This window comes from Manis javanica, chromosome 13 (genome assembly GCF_040802235.1).
Source record: "Manis javanica isolate MJ-LG chromosome 13, MJ_LKY, whole genome shotgun sequence".
Lineage (NCBI taxonomy): Eukaryota > Metazoa > Chordata > Mammalia > Pholidota > Manidae > Manis > Manis javanica.
Genome location: NC_133168.1, coordinates 41,513,873 through 41,532,460, shown reverse-complemented (window position 1 = coordinate 41,532,460; position 18,588 = coordinate 41,513,873). Strand labels below are relative to the sequence as shown.

The 18,588-nt window shown below is 34.6% G+C and overlaps 1 protein-coding gene across 7 annotated transcripts in view; it reads left to right on the top strand.

Annotated features, from left to right (window-relative positions):
* The window catches only part of TBC1D32 (TBC1 domain family member 32), a 207,353-nt gene that overhangs the window by 103,996 nt on the left and 84,769 nt on the right, over positions 1-18,588 (top strand). The window lies entirely within an intron of this gene.

Sequence of the window (18,588 nt, the reverse complement as noted above, 5' to 3'; positions counted from 1 at the left end):
AGAACCTGCACATCCTACTCATCTCAAGGTCACTTGTAACCTTTTTTTTTCTTTTGAGAGGGCATCTTTCATATTTATTGATCAAATGGTTAACAATAAAATTCTGTATAGGGGACTCAATGCACAATCATTAATCAACCCCAAGCCTAATTCTCAACAGTCTCCAATCTTCTGAAGCATAACAAACAAGTTCTTACATGGTGAACAAGTTCTTACGTAGTGAATAAGTTCTTACATGGTAAACAGTGCAAGGGCAGTCATCACAGAAACTTTAGGTTTTAATCACGCATCATGAACTATAAACAATCAAGTCGATATGATTATTCATTTGATTTTTATACTTGATTTATATGTGAATCCCACATTTCTCCCTTATTATTATTATTATTATTTTTAATAAAATGCTGAAGTGGTAGGTAGATGCAAGATAAAAGTAGAAAACATAATTTAGTGCTGTAAGAGGGCAAATATAGATGATGAGGTCTCTGCCTATAGACTAAGTATTAATCCAAGCTAGACAAGGGCAACAAAACATCCACGGATGCAGAAGATTTCTCTCAAAACGGGGGTTGAGGTTCTAAGCCTCACTTCTGTTGATCCCCAATTTCTCACCTGATGCCCCCCTGCGACTGTGCCTGTCTTAGGTTGTTCCTCCCTTGAGGAATCTTACCCGTCTCTGGCTAACCAGTCATCTTCCGGGGCCATACAGGGAAATGTAAAGTTGGTAAGTGAGAGAGAAGCAATATTGTTTGAAAAGGTTAGCTTTTTACTTCTTTGCAGATTTATGCCCTGTGGATTCTATGCCCAGCATTTGTCTTGAGGTATCTTTACCACTTGGAAGAATTATGATACTTGGTAATTTTCGATATGAGGCACTAATTCTACTAAAGGGTTGTAGTTAGGAAGGAAGAAGAAATGCTATAGAAGTAGCAGATAGAAGAAAACATGGGAAGATTGATTATTTCTTTGACATATCTTCTTGTAGAGTAACATAAGCATGTATAGGTTTTAAACTACTAATTAAATTGCATACACACATTAACAGAATAGGAATACAGCTACATAACAAAAGCAGACCTACAATTACCAGCCATATCGAGTGAAACCAAGAAAACCAGTTAGGTACCCTAGGCATTTGTGAAAACTTATCAATGATATGATGGATATTGTCTAACTGAATTTGAATAGTTTGAGAAAAATCAGACAAAACAACACATTCCTGGGAACTGTTCACATCCCATATGTTCTTTTAACAGTAGATTCACTTGTAACTTTTATGCTGATGAATATAGTGGATTCTTCTCTTTTGAATTCTCATTTTACTCTATCTATCAGTAGTATTTGATACAGTGGGCCATTTTTTGATGTGTGGAAGTTCTCTGTACTTCTGTAACTCCCTATTGCTTCTCTTTCTCCTACTTAGCAATCGTTTAGCAACCTCTGAAGGTTGGGATACTCAGGACTTAGTCCTGGCCTTGCTGTTTTTCCTGTACACTCTGCCCCAGTTTATTCATTTATATCTTTGCCTTTAAGTATCATCTATATGCCAATGGGTGCTGTAATTTATATCCCTAGTCTAAACCATTATTCTGAGCTACCAGACTCATACACAACTCCCTTCTGACACAACTCAATTCAGACATTTCTCAGATATCACAAATTTAACATGTCTAAAACTGAACTCTTAGATCTTCTCCCACAGAAACAAATTTTTCATCATCTCATAAGTAACCCAATCATCTATTCAGTTGCTCTGTCCTGAGACTCATCTTACTGTTTTTCTTTGCTTTTCAAACATTAATTTGTATTTATAATAAATAAAATAACCAATGCAGAAAACTAAGTTTGATAACTGAAATTCTTCCTAATTCTGAAAGTGATACTAACATTGAGGAAATCATTCTAGACATCTTCCTGTGCATAAACAGAATAGATGTATAGAAATTCTTCTATAAAAATGGAATCATAATATGGTTTCCATTTTAAATTCTATTATAGAAAAGAAAAAGAAACCTAGTGAGACAGAAGGAATTGTTCAATTTTGAATAACTTTTTTCACTCCAGGAATTATTACTTCCCCAAAATCTCCTCTAAGGTAAAGAAAAAATATTATGTAAAATATTTTAATTGGTCTGAGCATTATATTTCACTTTTAGACAGTATATTGATTGACTCCCTACTGTGAAAGATGTGGACATTAATGCCCTCATTGGCTTCCATCCTTCCCTGTCTCCACCTGTATTAGAAGCATGAATCCTACCATTTTCTAACCTGCCTTCTTGAGTCAAGAGATCTTTTTTCCCCCTATCTACCCAGTAGGGAGATAAAGCCAATCTGGGTTTCTTGGTGTAGTGACATAAGATATGTAGTACTTTTTATATAAGTCTACAGAATAAGATCTATGATTTTTTAGTTTACTCTTCTCAACTCATTTAGTCTGCCAATATTTATTGAGCACTTGTGCTCTGTGCTAGATGTGAAGGATGTAATGATGAGTAAATAAGATGTGCTCATTCTCTTTAACTTCACTACCTAGTGGGGAATCAGATATTAAGATAAGAAAAATAAAATATGAGGTAATTAATGCAGAAAAGAAACACATTCTTATAAAGCTCCCACTTTCCCATTTTTAAATAACTGTCATTTCCAAATGTCTTTATGTGACTTTCAAGGAACTCCACCTTTCTTGCGTATGTTACTTTCCACCTTTCCCAGTTTGAGCTAAGACTCTGAGCAGGTTAGCCTTCTTATGTCCCTCAGGCACAGTGTCTATTATTGCCTCCATGCCTGTGTTTACGTCTTTAATAATGACTTCACTTTGTCTTCTTACACATGTGGATCATCCTTCAAGACAAAGCTTACTTTATGAATTACTTCCTCCATGATCTTGTCTTTTTCTGCATGTCCGTTGGTTTTATGGTCATTCCCACAGATGTAATATTTCATTTATTTTTCCCCTGACTCAAACTTAGATTTCCTGATAGACTATTATTTTCTTTTTACTTTCATCTACCACATTGCCAAGTACTTTTGATTTTTGGTTAATATTTATTTGTTGAAGCTGTTGACTGATTAGAACAGTTCCCTGGAAATTTTTAAGGAAACTGTATACTTACTGAAAATTTTGGGTGTAAATTACATTCTGGAACATTTTAAGGACTTTTAAATTCACTGCCCTTTTGAGGACACCAGTTAAGGCACACATATGTCGTCTATAATTTCTTTTTTATGGAGGTATAATTTACATATGTTAGTTTCAGATGTATAACATAATAATTTGATATTTGTATATATACAAAATGGTTACCACAATAAGTCTAATTACTATCCATCACCATATATAATTACAGAATTTTTTTTATTATGATGAGATTCCTCATAGAATGTTTTTAAGATTTACTCTCTTACGAACTTTCAAATATGTTATACAGTATTGTTAACTATAGTCACCATGTTGTACATTCCATCCTCATGACTTCTTTTATAACTGAAAGTTTTGTAACTAACTTTTTACTCCTATACCCATTTTTCCCGCTTCCTGCCTCCCACCTCTAGCATCCACAAGGCTATTCTCTGTATCTATAAGCTCATTTTGTTTTGTTTTCTGGATTCCACATGTAAGTGAGAACATAAAGTATTTGTCTTTCTTTTTCTGACTTATTTCACTTAGTGTAATTCACTGTCAAAGTCCATCCCTCTTGTTCCAAATGACAAGATTTCATTTTTTCTTATGGCTGAATAATGATCCATTGTGTACATATACACACATGCATACCACATTTTCTTTATCCATCCATGAACAGTTACGTTATCCCCATGTCTTGTAAGTGAGGCTGCAGTGAACATGAGGGTACACATATCTTTTCAAATTAGGGTTTTCAGTTTCTTTGGGTAAAAACCCAGAAGTGGCATTGTTGGATCCTGTAAGCTATTCTGTTTTTAATTTTTTGAGCTATCTCCATACTGTTTTCTGTAAGTGACTGCTCCAATTTACATTCCCACCCGTAGTACAAAAGAGTTCCCTGTTCCTCATATCTTCTACAATACTTGTCTTTTGTTAATAGCTGATCTAATAGCTGTGAGGTGATACCTCATGTGGTTTTGATTTGCACTTACCTCATGATTAGGAATGCCAAGCATCTTTCATGTACCTGTTGGCCATCTTTATGTCTTTGGAAAAATGTTCAGATTCTCTGCCCATTTTCTAATTGGGTTGTTTTTTTGCTATTCAGTTGTATGAGTTATTTTTACATTTTGGTTATTAACCCCTTATCACATATATGATTTTCAAATATATTTTCTCCCATTCCACAGGTTTCCTTTTCATTTTGTTGATGATCCTCTTTGCTATGCAGAAACTTTTCAGTTTGATGTAGTCCCTCCCACTTGTTTGTGTTTGCTTTTGTTCCCTTTGCTTGTGGTGTAGAGTCCCCCAGGAATTTGTGATCCTACCCAGGATTTAGCAGTTTAAGATTTTCTTAATGATCTTTAGGTTAGAGGAATGTTATACTTTTATTTCATTTCATGCTAGAATATTTTATTTCAATATAAAAACTGTATATCTCATGGAGAAGGAATTCTACCATTATTCATATTAATTTTCTATCAAACTACAAATTAAGTTACACACTGTAGAATTGCTTTTTTCTAACAACTTAAATATATCAAGTAATTCTTAAGTATACATATTAAAATTTAATATGGTTAAAGATATGTTAATATAATTTTCTCAACACCTATTTTTATTCATTTGAAACACTAATATGGCCTACTTATTGATAATTTTCTACAGAACTCAGGAATCTCTACTTACAGAGCCTCCTTTAAAATTACTTGCTATTTAAGGTATTATTTTACATTTATCCAACAGTAAAATTGTACCACAGTATAATAAACAGTTTTATGCATAGGTATCGTCTTTGTAAAAAGTATGACAATAAGATGACTTTAAGAGGAAGAGCTAAAAATACATACTTGTTTTTCAGTTTAGAAACAGTCTGGTTATTTTAATAAACATAGGCAAGTGTTAATACTCCATCACAACAAATCACCAAATTATTTATTACTAGTGCCCCAGATGCTAACTTACTAACATTAGCACTCTTAATTAACATTAGTAATAAGAATTATAAAATTCTCTTGCAATCTTTTTTTAATATCAGAAATTAGAATATAATCAGACTACAAAACCATTCACATTTTGGATTTTATATACATGTGCACACATATCCGATATTTAATTTTAATCTATTAAGTTAATTTGAAAAAAATAAATAATCTGTTACTGAGGCATCAGTAACTGATTCAAAACTCCTATTTAATCATCGAATTCATAATTATATAGAATAATTAGAATACAATGAAATACAGAAAGAAAACAATATTCATTATTCCTTCCATTGAGGATAACCACCATTAGCCTCTCAATGCCCATATTTTTCAACCTTTACCTGAAAACGTTTTTTGAAAAGTAGGAATTTTATTGTTTGGAAACTACATTTTAACTTAATTATGTAAAATTTTCTCTTACACCTATATATGTTCATCTATACTGTAATTGTAAAGGACTGAATAATATTTCAGTATATGGATGATTCCTGATTTTCTATTTCTAGATAGGGAGGCTGTTTAAAATTTTTTTAGTATTTCTGTGCCCATAATTATTTATTTTAAACATCTCTATGCCCATAGTATTTCTATGCAACAAGTCTTTAGAAATGCACTTGATATGTTTAGAGTAGGCACATTTTCAAACCTTTTTTATTTATATCTTCCTTCTTTTTTTTGACTCACTTTACTTTCCTCTCTGTACCATTTTATATTTTTCTCACTATTGACACTTTTCCTTTTCATTCACTTCATTCAGAAAATAATCACTACTAAGTGCTGCACTGTTACATACAGTCCTTTTTGGGTACTCTCTTTCTGGATGCCTTTTTGTAAGTTGTTTTTGCAGATTCTTCCTTCTCTCTCTGCCTTTTCCATTGAATTCTCTTCTAGAGTATGTCTTTAGTACTTTTTCCATTTTTTTCTACAGTGGCTTCAGTATGATTTCTTTACTGACTAACCCTTATTTATGTATCCCTAAGCTTTCCTTTGATTATATTTACAAATTTCATTGAATCTTGGATCTGCATACTATACAAGTTCAGCAAACTCATTATATCCAAAAATTATACTCTGTGTATACTTTCAGAACTCAAGGTAAACTCCAGCTTCAGGAGATCCAGAGTACTTTTTGAAATGGAGATACTAATTCAGTACCTAGAGCAAGTGAATAGCCTCTCCATAGCCCCTGCTCTCTCTGTGCTGCTCCTGGAGAGGTTTGGGGTTTTTTTCTTTTTTAATTGAAGTGTAGTAGTTGATATACAATCTTTTACCGGTTTCAAGTATATAATGCAGTGTGGTTCAGCAGCATATTATTAAATCCTCATGCCCACTAGTGCATTTACTATCTGTCAACATAGGAAGATGTTACAGAATCACTGGCTATACTCTCCATGCTGTACTACCATCCCTGTGACCAACTTATATTAAGATTGAGAATTTTTGTGCTGTTTTATCCCCCTTACCCTTCCCACCTGCCCACCTTAACCCCTCCCCCATGTTCATGGAGAGTTTCATTGGAAAACTGACTCTCTTCCCTTTTTCTCTTCACATATGGTTATATGTGTTTCAAAACTTTTAGCTCAAGGTTTGGAGGTGTGTGGTTAGTATGAGTGTAATTCACATCCTGTTCTTGGTTTTGATCGCAAGCAGAGAATTGGACATTACATTTCTGCTAGCTAGTGTGTTTATGCTGATCAGAAGGAACTCTTTCATATTTAATTTTTGTATTTGTTTTAAGTAAAATATACAGACATAAAATGTATTTGATTTCAGAGTTTGTAAAAGTATAATTTATGGAATTAGTAATGCATACATGGAAGTATTTAGAATGTTAGTAGAGATAATAAGTTGTGTTGATTCAATGTATTCAAAATACTAGGAAAAAGTTTCAGGATTAGGTGAAGGGGCTTGTGACTACAAACATGAGGTAAACAAAGAACATGCTTGGGAAGTCCTTCAAGCGGAAATGATAGCTAAGACAAGACTGCACAGAACCATTTCAGGTACTCCGGGCAAGTGCCCACTTGCTCACATTAATAATACAGTAATATTTAAAAAGTGATATACAAGGTATATAGTAATTAAGAGCAAAATTATTGCTCTGGTGGTGAGATTTTATTAGGGTTATTAGCAAATTCCTGGGGGACCCACTATGTTCAAGATATATTCCAAAACAAGTGCAAGGATAAATCCCAAATTTCAGATTATTTATTTGAACTATTTGAAGGAACAAGACATTGACATAAAGGAGACATTGATTTTCATTTCCAGAAATAAACTGAAATTCAGAGATGTTTGGTTGGATTTTTAAAATAAAATTCTATATACCATGCACTAAAAACATTCTTTCAAACTTAGTATAATGGACACTAACTTGACATCAAGTGTCAGTCTCTGATATTTGAAATTCTTAAATTCAGAAAAAAAATTGAAATTTTTTTCCATAGCTTATTTGCTATATACATCTAATCTTAACTGAAGTGATGTGAGATTCTTTATAGTCTTTGTTTGGCCTGCTTAACTTGAAAGGCAGCATATTTTGCTGAAGAAATGTTAATGTGCTTGATTATGAGGTGTTACTCTAGGTTTACTGTATTTTGTTGCTAAGTGCACAAAAATTATAAATTCTTGGTCATAGTAATACAGATAAGGAATTACAAATCTTTACATCATGACTTTGCAATTTTTAAATCACTTAGGGTCAGGGTAAGGGACAAAGGGAAAGATAAATAGTGTCTGATATTTTAAAATCCAGTGATGTAAAACGCCCATTTCCACCCTGGGTTGGGAGGCTCTCTTTGCATCTGAGGCAAAACAATGTCTATATATTCCTTGTTGATAGTTGGGCCTGAAGCTCAGCTGCAAAATACTTATAATTCTGGCCCTCTTAGGGCATAGTTGGCTCTCCTGAGGTCAGCACTGACAGGGAACCTCAGAGAGGGCTCACAGCACGTTTAGTGTGAGGTGGTGCACCTCATATCCTGACCACATTGATAACAAAAACAATCTGGCCACAGACTATTCCTTTGATTATAATTACATTTATGCTAGTTATGCTTATTAGTATGTTTTCAATGATATTTCGATGTTTCTTGGGGAGCATCAATACTTTTTGCAACTGTGTATAGTTTTATAGTGATGAATTGGATGTCTGTAAATTACTTGGGTTATAAAATGAAACAACATGTTAGCATTTTTTCAATGCATAAGAACCCCTTAATATATTTTTATTTTATACTACATATAAGACATAGTTATAACATAGAACTTACAAAGTCAATGTAAAATTAATATTAATACTATATTCTTTAATGACAATATATTATTATCTGTTAAGAGCAGTAACTAATTAGAGTCTTAATGTTTAATGTGAAACATGCAAATTTTGGGAGTCTGGTATCCTTGGTTAACAATTCTTTGCCCTGAAGTTGTGACTTGACTATACTTTATACCCACCTCGCTTTACAATAATGCCAATTTTCCTATATTTAAGCCTAAATTCTTTACCCAGGTGAAATTTTATTACAGGTTTCTAATGTAAAGAAGATAAATTCATTTAGGATGTCAAATTGGCATTTAAATTATTTTTCATAATCACTTCACCCAAAATATTTTTCTTTATGACAAAAATTAAATCATTTTGTTTCAGTTTCATTACATTAGAGGAATAAAATAAGTGAAAAGAACTTTAAAAAGATGATTTAGAGCTTAGAAAACAAATATATTTGTTTTTGTTATATCTATTTGAGCAAAAAGCAAAGGACTGAGTAAAGGTCCATATTTCTTCTTACCCTCTTCCGCAACACGGAAATCTAGGGTCTGTCTCTTCAGTGTTAACATAAATCTCTAGGTGACTTTCATTCATTGTTAGTTTATTTACAATCACTTATATCCTTTCACCTGTAGACTAAATTACTAATTAACATCCTATGTAAAATAAGAGGGATAAGAGAGATGGAAGAAAAAAAGGAAATTGATTAATATATAAATGATTGCTTGACAGAGCAAGGTTGAAAATAAGTTTCACTAGTATAGTCCTTGTCTCCATAAGTGGACATAAATCTTGAGGAATTAAATTCTGCCAATGATCTTGTGGGTAATATTTTCACATTGCTTAACATTTATGAAAGAATAAAGAACAGCTAAGGTCTTTGGCTATTGTTTGTGTTTTGGTGTACAGAAACTTTTTTTGACAAATGTAACTTATTAAGGCCTAACCTAAGTTTGATCTGGAATACGTAGTCAGTCTATTGCTAGCTGTATCCTGAGAGAGACACACAAATATACTTGCATACACACACTTCTGAAATTTGGCTATGTAACTTCTGTTGATATTTTCACATAAACTTTAAATTATTTTTTAATACTTTACCTCTGTCCATGAACAACTGAAATACATCATTAAAACATTTTCCAGTTTATTTATGAATTTGGATTCACCTTGGATAATTGTTGACTTTCTTTTGAGTGATTGATAATAACCGACTTGTTTTATAGGTGAATAAGCAGAAGCTTTCTCTCAGAACTTTGAGAAATTTATATTGGAACCAACAAACATTAAACTTGACAATTTGTTATAAGCCTAATAATATGTAAATTTTGAGATATGTTTTTCTTGTCATTTTTTTTAGATTAGTGAATATAAAAAAAGTTATACTTCTATTCACTTTCTAAACCTGGCCTTATATTAATTATGGTTAGGTTGAAAAAATAGAAGTGTCTTACTCAAGTGGCTTTTCCTTTCATGTTTAGTCTAGCTGCAAGCTTATACAAATATGCAAGTATAACTAATGAGCTATTAAGATCCATTTATTAGATGATTACATAATTGAATAGTAAATGACATTAGTTGTTATTGAGTCTTAAAAGAATCTTTATGCATAATCATTAAAGTATGTATTCTTTTATTAGTATTCTAGATTTCTTCATTTGTTGCATACATGTTTATATGTCTTAATGGATATAATGATATATTTCTCATTATCCACCCTACCATAACACTTACAATTTTTTGAAATATTAAAAATATAAATATTGCACAAAACATATCATACAGCTTAACAAATTGTTACAAAGTAAATGTCTACATAATCCCAACCAAGTAAGCAAAGAGAACTTACACTATTAGAGGACATTTAGGTTATTTCTAGTTTTCCACTTTGGACTATTATAAAGAGCTCTTTTACATGTATAACATTAGCTACATATCTATTGTATACATGCATAATTAGTGTGTTACAAAACAGGTGTCTAAATATGCAAAGCACTGTTTCTAAACTTCCTATTCTGTTCAGATAGACTTTTGTTTATCCTTGTACAAATAGCACATTGTCTTAATTACTATAGTTTTGTAGTAAGTTACAATAACTGATAGAGTGACTTTTCCTACTTGGTTCTTTTTCAAAAATATCTTGGCTACTTTTAATTCGTTTCTTTCCATATAAATTTTAGAATCAGCTTGTCACACAAACCAGCCCACTGATATTTTAATAATCATCAGATTGAATCTATAGAGATGGACAGTGAGTGAATCGACATCTTTACAAAACTGAATTGTCCAATGTGTGTCAACATGGTATATATCTCCATTTAATTTAAGCATTGTTTAGTTACTCATTAAAATGTCATTTTGCTCTGCAGAACTCATACACCTTTTGTGAATGCAGTATTTGTTGCCTTATATTCTGTTTCCTAGTATATACTAAAGTGAGTCGCAGTATCACTCAATGGTTAAAAGCATATTCTCTGGTACCACAAAATGAGCTTAGGCTATTATTAACCTCTTATGCCTCTGTTTACTCATGAGTTCATTGGAGACAGTAACTGAAATTTCCTCCCAGAGTTATTGTGAGACTAAATATGTTATACCTCTCCCAAATTTAGAACATAGTAAGTACCCTATAGAAATCAGTATCTATGAGATTACATATTATTCATTCATTTGTTTTAAAAAAAACTTTTAGGTTATTAGTAAGGGCATTTTGCTGAGCTCTATAATAATATTGAATTTGTTATTAAATTATTGAATAATGTCTATTTAAATATAATTCATAACTGAATTGGAGAATCCCATCTTTATAATATTTAATATTCTCAGCAGGTAAGTGCTGTCTCTACGGAAATTTTTTACATTCTTTGGTGATATGGTTCTCTTCATAAAGGTCCAGTAAATTATTATCATCCTCTATATTATACTTCTTGTTGTTAACAGTTTTTTTTTTTTACCATGGTTATGTTTTAATTACTTATTATTGATATAGTACATTGTTTTCTGTATTTTGTTCCTGGTCACCCTACATAATTCTCATATTCTCATGTTCTTTTTTTTTTTCAGCAAGGACAAATATTTATTGAGCACTTCCTTGTGCTAGATCTTTCATATACATTTGAGTCTAGCCCAGTGTATCCAACATACCAAGTGACTCAATCCATCTACTAGTTTGGTTTTCTTTTTTTCATGAAATTATTATTATTATTATTTTTTTTTTGAGAGGGCATCTCTCATATTTATTGATCAAATGGTTGTTAACAACAATAAAATTCAGTATAGGGGGGTCAACGCTCAATGTACAATCATTAATCCATCTCAAGCCTAATTCTCGTCAGTCTCCAGTCTTCTGAAGCATAACGAACAAGTTCTTACATGGTGAACGAATTCTTACATAGTGAATAAATTCTTACATGGTGAACAGTACAAGGGCATTCATCACAGAAACTTTCGGTTTTGATCATGCATTATGACCTATAAACAATCGGGTCAAATATGAATATTCGTTTGATTTTTGTACTTGATTTATATGTTGATCCCACATTTCTCCTCCTATTGTTATTATTATTATTATTTTTAATAAAATGCTAAAGTGGTAGGTAGATGCAAGATAAAGGTAGAAAACATAGTTTAGTGCTGTAAGAGGGCAAATGTAGATGATCAGATGATCAGGTGTGTGCCTATGGACTAAGTATTAATCCAGGCTAGACAAGGGCAGCAAGACATCCACGGATGCAGAAGATTTCTCTCAAAGCAGGGGGGGTGAGGTTCTGAGCCTCACCTCTGTTGATCCCCAAATTCTCACCTGATGGCCCCCCTGCGACTGTGCCTGTCTTAGGTTGTTCCTCCCTTGAGGAATCTTACCCGTCTCTGGCTAACCAGTCATCTTCCGGGGCCATACAGGGAAATGTAAAGTTGGTAAGTGAGAGAGAAGCCATATTGTTTGAAAAGGTTAGCTTTTTACTTCTTTGCAGATTTATGCCCTGTGGCTTCTATGCCCAGCACTTGTCTCGAGGTATCTTTACCACCTGGAGGAATTATGATACTCGGTAACTTCGATATGAGGCACGAATTCTATTTAAGGTTTGTAATTAGGAAGGAAGAAGAAAAGCTATAGATGTAGCAAATGAAGGAAACATGGGAGGATTGATTATTTCTTTGACATATCTTCTTGTAGAGTACCTTAAGTATGTATAGGTTTTAAACTACTACCTACTTTGCACACACATATTAACATAATAGGAATATGGTGACATAAACAAAGCAAATCTATAATTACCATCCATCTCCAGTGAAGCCAAGAAAACCATTTAGGCACCCTAGGCATTTGTGAAAATTTATCTATGATATGATGGATATTGTCCAACTGTACTTGAACCATCAGACAAATTAAAGCAGCCCATTTCTGGGATCTGTTCACATCCCATGTGTTCTTTTAACCATAGATAGTCTATAGTCATGAGATTTTGGAGTGCTACAACTTGCACCCCTCCCAACTCCTGGTTGAGTTCCAACAGTACAGATCCGGTCAAATTCGTTGTCTCACTGTATGCACATGCCAGCCTAGACATCTCCCTCCTCCTTCTTATGGCAAGTCCAGGAGACGGTGGGCTGGATGCAGCCACAACCGCAGCATCATCCGGATCCTTGTGGAGGCTTTTTGATGATCATCCCCCGGCACAAGTCCTCCAGAGAGTGCTGATGCCAGAAGCTCCTCCTCATATCGTATCTTAGTTCATTTTCTGGGTATCCAAGCTAGGCCTTGATCTTCTGCATAGAAACAAACAGACCCTTTGCCCACACTTTGACATGCCCTCTATACCATTGTGCAGAACTCATTGGAGGTCAGCACACAGTAACTGCTTTTTTTTTTTTTTTTATTAAGAGAAAGGAATATTATCAGAAAAGAGTACCTCCATAGCTGATCATCTGACACCCTTTAAGTGATCAACATTAAGGATATTTAAAGCATGCATTGATCTTTGATTTACCAATAGTTTTATCCTATCAAGGAGTAATCCCCCTTTTCTTTCTTTCTTTCTTTTTTCTTTTTTTTTTTAAATTTTTAATCTATACTTACATGAAAAATACTATGTTTACTATGCTCTCCCCTATATCAGGTCCCCCCTAACAACCACATTACGGTTACTGTCCATCAGCTTAGCAAAATGTTGTAGAGTCACTACTTGTCCTCTCTGTGTTGTGCATCCCACCCTCCCCTTTCTCGCTCCCCCCCATGCATGCTAATCTTAATACCTCCTTTCTTCTTTCCCCCCTTATCCCTCCCTGCCCACCCATCCTCCCCAGTTCCTTTCCCTTTGGTACCTGTTAGTCCATTTTTGGGTTCTGTAATTCCGCTGCTGTTTTGGTCCTTCAGTTTTTCCTTTGTTCCTATACTCCTCAGATGAGTGAAATCATTTGGTATTTCTCTTTCTCCACTTGGCTTATTTCACTGAGCATTATACTCTCCAGCTCCATCCATGTTGCTGCAAATGGTTGGATTTTTCCACTTCTTATGGCTGAGTAGTATTCCATTGTGTATATGTACCACATCTTCTTTATCCATTCATCTACCGATGGACATTTAGGTTGCTTCCAATTCTTGGCTATTGTAAATAGTGCTGCGATAAACATAGGGTTGCATCTGTCTTTCTCAAACTTGATTGCTGCGTTCTTAGGGTAAATTCCTAGGAGTGGAATTCCTGGGTCAAATGGTAGGTCTGTTTTGAGCGTTTTGATGAACCTTCATACTGCTTTCCACAATGGTTGAACTAATTTACATTCCCACCAGCAGTGTAGGAGGGTTCCCCTTTCGCCACAGCCTTGCCAACATTTGTTGTTTGTGTTTTGGATGGCAGCTATCCTTACTGGTGTGAGGTGATACCTCATTGTAGTTTTAATTTGCATTTCTCTGATAATTAGCGATGTGGAGCATCTTTTCATGTGTATCTTGGCCATCTGTATTTCTTTTTTGGAGAACTGTCTGTTCAGTTCCTCTGCCCATTTTTTAATGGGGTTATTTGTTTTTTGTTTGTTGAGTCGTGTGAGCTCTTTATATATTCTGGACATCAAGCCTTTATCGGATCTGTCATTTTCAAATATATTCTCCCATACTGTAGGGTTCCTTTTTGTTCTATTGATGGTGTCTTCCGCTGTACAGAAGCTTTTCAGCTTAATGTAGTCCCACTTGCTCATTTTTGCTGTTGTTTTCCTTGCCCGGGGAGATATGTTCAAGAAGAGGTCACTCATGTTTATGTCTAAGAGGTTTTTGCCTATGTTTTTTTCCAAGAGTTTAATGGTTTCATGACTTGCATTCAGGTCTTTGATCCATTTTGAGTTTACCTTTGTATATGGGGTTAGACAGTGGTCCAGTTTCACTCTCCTACATGTAGCTGTCCAGTTTTGCCAGCACCATCTGATGAAGAGACTGTCATTTTTCCATTGTATGTCCATGGCTCCTTTATCAAATATTAATTGACCATATATGTTTGGGTTAATTTCTGGAGTCTCTAATCTGTTCCACTGGTCTGTGGCTCTGTTCTTGTGCCAGTACCAAATTGTCTTGATTACTAAGGCTTTGTAGTAGAGCTTGAAGTTGGGTAGTGAGATCCCCCTACTTTATTCTTCTTTTTCAGGATTGCTTTGGCTATTCGGGGTCTTTGATTTTTCCATATGAATTTTTGAATTATTAGTTCCAATTCATTGAAGAATGTTGCTGGTAATTTGAGAGGGATTGCATCAAATCTGTATATTGCTTTGGGCAGGATGGCCATTTTGACGATATTAATTCTACCTAGCCATGAGCATGGGATGAGTTTCCATTTATTAGTGTCCCCTTTAATTTCTCTTAAGAGTGACTTGTAGTTTTCAGAGTATAAGTCTTTCACTTCTTTGGTTAGGTTTATTCCTAGGTATTTTATTGTTTTTGATGCAATGGTGAATGAAATTGTTTTCCTGATTTCTCTTTCTATTGATTCATTGTTAGTGTATAGGAAAGCTACAGATTTCTGTGTGTTAATTTTGTATCCTGCAACTTTGCTGTATTCCGATATCAGTTCTAGTAGTTTTGGAGTGGAGTCTTTAGGGTTTTTTATGTACAGTATCATATCATCTGCAAATATTGATAGTTTAACTTCTTCTTTACCAATCTGGATTCCTTGTATTTCTTTGTTTTGTCTGGTTGCCGTGGCTAGGACCTCCAGTACTATGTTAAATAACAGTGGGGAGAGTGGGCATCCCTGTCTGGTTCCTGATCTCAGAGGAAATGCTTTCAGCTTCTCGCTGTTCAGTATAATACTGGCTGTGGGTTTATCATATATGGCCTTTATTATGTTGAGGTACTTGCCCTCTATTCCCATTTTGCTGAGAGTTTTTATCATGAATGAATGTTGAATTTTGTCAAATGCTTTTTCAGCATCGATAGAAATGATCATGTGGTTTTTGTCTTTCTGTTTGTTGATGTGGTGGATGATGTTGATGGATTTTCGAATGTTCTACCATCCTTCCATCCCTGGGATGAACCCCACTTGGTCATGGTGTATGATCCTTTTTATATACTGTTGAATTCTGTTTTCTAATATTTTATTGAGTATTTTTGCATCTACATTCATCAGGGATATTGGTCTGTAATTTTCTTTTTTGGTGGGGTCTTTGCCTGGTTTTGGTATTAGGGTGATGTTGGCTTCTTAGAATAAGTTTGCGAGTATTCCCTCTTCTTCTATTTTGTGGAACACTTTAAGGAGAATGGGTATTATGTCTTCTCTGTGTGTGTGATATAATTCCGAGGTAAATCCGTCCGGCCCCAGGGGTTTGTTCTTGGGTAGTTTTTTGATTAACGTTTCAATTTCTTTGCTCGTAATTTGTTTGTTTAACTTTTGTGTTTCTTCCTTGGTCAGTCTTGGGAGGTTGTATTTTTCTAGGAAGTTGTCCATTTCTTCTAGGTTTTCCAGCTTGTTGGCATATAGGTTTTCATAGTAGTCTTTAATAATTCTTTGTATTTCTGTGGAGTCTGTCGTGATTTTTCCATTCTCATTTCTGATTATGTTGATTTGTGTTGATTCTCTTTTTCTCTTAATAAGTTGGGCTAGAGGCTTATCTATTTTGTTTATTTTCTCGAAGAATCAGCTCTTGGTTTCGTTGATTTTTGCTATTGTTTTATTCTTCTCAATTTTGTTTATTTCTTCTCTGATCTTTATTATGTCCCTCCTTCTGCTGACTTTAGGCCTCATTTGTTCTTCTTTTTCCAGTTTCGATAATTGTGATGTTAGACTATTCATTTGGGATTGTTCTTCCTTCTTCAAGTGTGCCTGGATTGCTATATACTTTCCTCTTAAGACTGCTTTCGCTGCGTCCCACAGAAGTTGGGGCTTAGTGTTGTTGTTGTCATTTGTTTCTATATATTCCTTGATCTCTATTTTGATTTGTTCATTGATCCATTGATTATTTAGTAGCATGTTGTTAAGCCTCCATGTGTTTGTGAGCCTTTTTGTTTTCTTTGTAGAATTTATTTCCACTTTTATACCTTTGTGGTCTGAAAAATTGGTTGGTAGAATTTCAATATTTTGGAATTTACTGAGGCTCTTTTTGTGAGCTAGTATGTGGTCTATTCTGGAGAATGTTCCATGTGCACTTGAGAAGAATGTCTATCCTGTTGCTTTTGCATGTAGAGTTCTATAGATGTCTATTAGGTCCATCTGTTCTAGTGTGTTGTTCAGTGCCTGTGTGTCTTTACTTATTTTCTGCCCGGTGGATCTATCCTTTGGGGTGAGTGGTGTGTTAAAGTCTCCTACAATGAATGCATTGCAGTCTATTTCCGTCTTTAGTTCTGTTAGTATTTGCTTCACATATGCTGGTGCTCCTGTATTGGGTGCATATATATTTAGAATGGTTATATCCTCTTGTTGGACTGAGCCCTTTATCATTATGTAGTGCCCTTCTTTATCTCTTGTTACTTTCTTTGTTTTGAAGTCTATTTTGTCTGATATTAGTACTGCGACCCCTGCTTTCTTCTCACTGTTGTTTGCCTGAAATATGTCTTTCCATCCCTTGACTTTTAGTCTATGCTTATCTTTAGGTTTAAGGTGAGTTTCTTGTAAGCAGCACATAGATGGGCCTTGCTTTTTTATCCATTCTATTACTCTGTGTCTATTGATTGGTGCATTAAGTCCATTTACATTTAGGGTGACTATTGAGAGATATGTACTTATTGCCATTTCAGGCTTTAGATTCGTGGTTACCAAAGGTTCAAGGTTAGCTTCTTTAGTATCTTACTGCCTAACTTAGCTCACTTATTGAGCTGTTATATACACTGTCTGGAGATTCTTTTCTTCTCTCCCTTCTTATTCCTCCTCCTCCATTCTTCATATGTTGTGTGTTTTGTTCTGTGCTCTTTTTAGGGGTGCTCCCATCTAGAGCAGTCCCTGTAGGATGCCCTGTAGAGGTGGTTTGTGGGAGGCAAATTCCCTCAGCTTTTGCTTGTCTGGGAATTGTTTAATCCTGCCATCATATTTAAATGATAGTCGTGCTGGATACAGTATCCTTGGTTCAAGGCCCTTCTGTTTCATTGCATTAAGTATATCATGCCATTCTCTTCTGGCCTGTAGGGTTTCTGTCGAGAAGTCTGATGTTAGCCTGATGGGTTTTCCTTTATAGGTGACCTTTTTCTCTCTAGCTGCCTTTAAAACTCTTTTCTTGTCCTTGATCCTTGCCATTTTAATTACTATGTGTCTCGGTGTTGTTCTCCTTGGATCCTTTCTGTTGGGGGTTCTGTGTAAATCCATGGTCTGTTCGATTATTTCCTCCCCCAGTTTGGGGAAGTTTTCAGCAATTATTTCTTCAAAGAGACTTTCTATCCCTTTTCCTCTTTCTTCTTCTTCTGGTATCCCTATAATACGAATATTATTCCTTTTGGCTTGGTCACATAGTTCTCTTAGTGTTGTTTCATTCCTGGAGATCCTTTTATCTCTCTCTATGTCAGCTTCTATATGTTCCTGTTCTCTGGCTTCTATTCCTTCAATGGCCTCTTGCATCTTATCCATTCTGCTTATAAATCCTTCCAGGGATTGTTTCACTTCTGTGATCTCCTTCCTGGCATCTGTGATCTCCTTCCAGATTTCATCCCGCTGCTCTTACATTTTTCTCTGTATCTCATCCCATTGCCTTGCATTTTTCTCTGCATCTCTGTCAGCATGTTCATGATTTTTATTTTAAAT